General features: G+C 36.7%; 1 non-coding gene across 1 annotated transcript; it reads right to left on the bottom strand.

Moving 5' to 3' along the window:
• Nucleotides 1-2,517: 2,517 nt before the first annotated feature.
• On the bottom strand, nucleotides 2,518-2,625 carry LOC130959922 (small nucleolar RNA R71). The gene has a single exon (XR_009078911.1). It is a non-coding gene; the product is annotated as a small nucleolar RNA R71 (small nucleolar RNA).
• Between the last annotated feature and the right edge of the window lie 703 nt (nucleotides 2,626-3,328).

A 3,328-nucleotide genomic window follows, 5' to 3' on the forward strand; every position in this document is an offset into this window, starting at 1 on the left:
GACAGTAAGAAAGCAGAGAGACGGAAGGGACAAAGCATCTCCATACGCTTATCTGAAATTCTCACCAATGAATTACATAAGTATCTCTATCTTTATTTATGCTTTATTCATAAATCATCCATAACCATTTGAATCTGCTTGACTGAGATTTACAAGATGACCATAGCTTGCTTCATACCAACAATCTCCGTGGGATTGACCCTTACTCACGTAAGGTTTATTACTTAGACGACCCAGTGCACTTACTGGTTAGTTGTGCGAAGTTGTGATAAAGAGTTGAGATTGCAATTGAGCGTACCATATTGATGGCGCCATTGATGATCACAATTTCGTGCACCAAGTTTTTGGCACCGTTGCCGGGGAATTAAATGTCCTAACTACAATTTCGCATTTGTTCCCTGCAATAACAGTGCCATGTTTTGATCCGGTAACAACACCAAGTTTTTGGCGCCGTTGCCGGGGATTGTTTGAGTTTGGACAACTGACGGTTCATCTTGTTGCTAGGCTTAGGTATTTTTCTTCAGAGTTCTTAAGAATGAATTCTAGTGTTTCAAGGTGATGTTCTTATCATCACCAAAGCTGATTGATTCTCATCAATTTAGCTCTTGAATGTAATGTCCTGCTGAAGCTTGGCTAGCCATGTCTAATTCCTTTAGACTAAAGCTTTAGACTAACATTGCATGATTCCTGGAATTCTCATTAAGAATTTTGATATCCTTATTTTCTTTCAATTTTTGAAAAAATCCAAAAAAATACAAAATCATAAAAAACCAAAGATATTGTATGTTTCTTGTTGAGTCTAGTGTCTCATTTTAAGTTTGGTGTCAATTGCATGTTTCTATTCTTCTTGCATTTTTTTCGAATTCATTCATGTGTCTTAATTGATCTTCAAGTTGTTCTTGATGATTTCCTTGTTCTAATCTTTAAATTCTCTTGTCTTGAGTGTTTTGTTGTTTCTCATATGCATTCTCATTTTGTTAGTGTCAATAGTATACAAACTTCTATGTTTGGTGTCTTGCATGCATTGTTTATTTGATCTTAGTTTCATTTTGATTATTCCTCATTATTAAAAATCTAAAAAATTTTTAATTTGTGTCTTTTCAAGTCAATAATACAGAGAATTGAAGATTCAGAACATTCAGCAGAGGAATTACACAGAAAAAGGCTGGGCGTTCAAAACGCCCAGTGAGGAAGGAAAACTGGCGTTTAAACGCCAGCCAGGGTGTATGGCTGGGCGTTTAACGCCCAAAAGGGGTGAGTTTTGGGCGTTAAACGCCAGAATGTATACCATTCTAGGCGTTTAACGCCAGGATGGCACAAGAGGGAAGATTTTGTTTTTAACTCAAATTTTTTTTCAAGTTTTCAAAATTTTTCAAAATCAAATCTTTTTCAAATCAAATCTTTTCAATCATATATTTTCAAAATCAATTTCTTTCTTTTTCAAAGATACTTGCTAACAATTAATGATTTGATTCAACATTTCAAGTATGTTGCCTTTTCTGTTGAGAAAGGTTTAATGTTTGAATCATATCTTTCCTTGTTAGCCAAGTCATTAATTTTCAAAATCAAATCTTTTTAAATTGTTTTTCAAATCATATCTTCTCAATCACATCTTTTTAAACCATAACTTTTCAATCATATCTTCTTAATCACATCTTTTTCAAAATAATTTTCAATCATATCTTTTTGATTTTTAATTTCAAAATCTTTTTCAAAAATCACTTAATTTTTTTTCCAATCTTAGTTTTCGAAAATCAATTACTTTTTTATTAATTCACTCTAATTTTCGAAAATTTCTTCCCCTCTTCTCACATCCTTCTATTTATGGACTAACACTCCTCCTCAATGCACAATTCGAACTCCATCTTTCTTGATAAGTTCGAATTCTTCTACCTCTTCCTTCTATTCCTCTGACACCTCAAGGAATCTCTATACTGTGACATAGAGGATTCCATATTTTCTTATTTTCTTCTCTTTCATATGAGCAGGAGCAAAGACAAAAGCATTCTTGTTGAGGCTGACCCTGAACCTGAAAGGACCTTGAAGCGAAAAGAAGCTAAAGCACAACTCTCTGTAGAGGACCTAACAGAAATCCTCAAAGAAGAAGAACCCATGGCAGCCGAAAACAACAATAATGCCAACAATGCAAGGAAGGTGCTGGGTGACTTTACTGCACCTACTCCCGACTTCTATGGGAGAAGCATCTCTATCCCTGCCATTGGAGTAAACAACTTTGAGCTTAAGCCTCAATTAGTTTCTCTAATGCAACAGAATTGCAAATTCCATGGACTTCCATTGGAAGATCCTCATCAGTTTTTAGCTGAATTCTTGCAAATCTGTGACACTGTCAAGACTAATGGGGTTGACCCTGAGGTCTACAGACTTATGCTATTCCCTTTTGTTGTAAGAGGCAGAGCTAGGATTTGGTTGGACTCACAACCTAAAGAAAGCCTGAACTCTTGGGAAAAGCTAGTCAATGCCTTCTTGGCAAAGTTCCTTCCACCTCAAAAATTGAGTAAGCTTAGAGTGGAAGTCCAAACCTTCAGACAGAAGGAAGGTGAATCCCTCTATGAAGCTTGGGAAAGATACAAACAATTAATCAGAAAGTGTCCTTCTGACATGCTTTCTGAATGGAGCGTCATAGGTATCTTCTATGATGGTCTGTCTGAACTGTCCAAGATGTCATTGGATAGCTCTACTGGAGGATCTCTTCATCTGAAGAAGACGCCTACAGAAGCTCAAGAACTCATTGAAATGGTTGCAAATAACCAATTCATGTACACTTCTGAAAGGAATCATGTGAACAATGGGACGAATCAGAAGAAAGGAGTTCTTGAGATTGATACTCTGAATGCCATATTGGCTCAGAACAAAATATTGACTCAGTAAGTCAATATGATTTCTCAAAGTCTGTCTGGAATGTAAGCTACACCAGGCAGTACTAAGGACACTTCATCTGAAGACGAAGCTTATGATCCTGAGAATCCTTCAATGGAAGAGGTGAATTACATGGGAGAACCCTATGGAAACACCTATAATCCTTCATGGAGAAATCATCCAAATCTCTCATGGAAGGATCAACAGAGATCTCAACAAGGTTTCAACAACAATAATGGTGGAAGAAACAGGTTTAGCAATGGCAAGCCTTTTCCATCATCTTCTCAGCAACAGATAGAGAATTCTAAGCAGAGCCACTCTGACTTAGCAACCATGGTCTCTGATTTAATCAAAACGACTCAAAGTTTCATGACTGAAACAAGGTCCCCCATTAGAAACTTGGAGGCACAAGTGGGTCAGCTGAGATGCAGGGATGAATTTTTCTTGACAC

This window comes from Arachis stenosperma, unplaced genomic scaffold, assembly GCF_014773155.1.
Source record: "Arachis stenosperma cultivar V10309 unplaced genomic scaffold, arast.V10309.gnm1.PFL2 arast.V10309.gnm1.Scaffold_100025, whole genome shotgun sequence".
NCBI classification, from domain to species: Eukaryota; Viridiplantae; Streptophyta; class Magnoliopsida; order Fabales; family Fabaceae; genus Arachis; species Arachis stenosperma.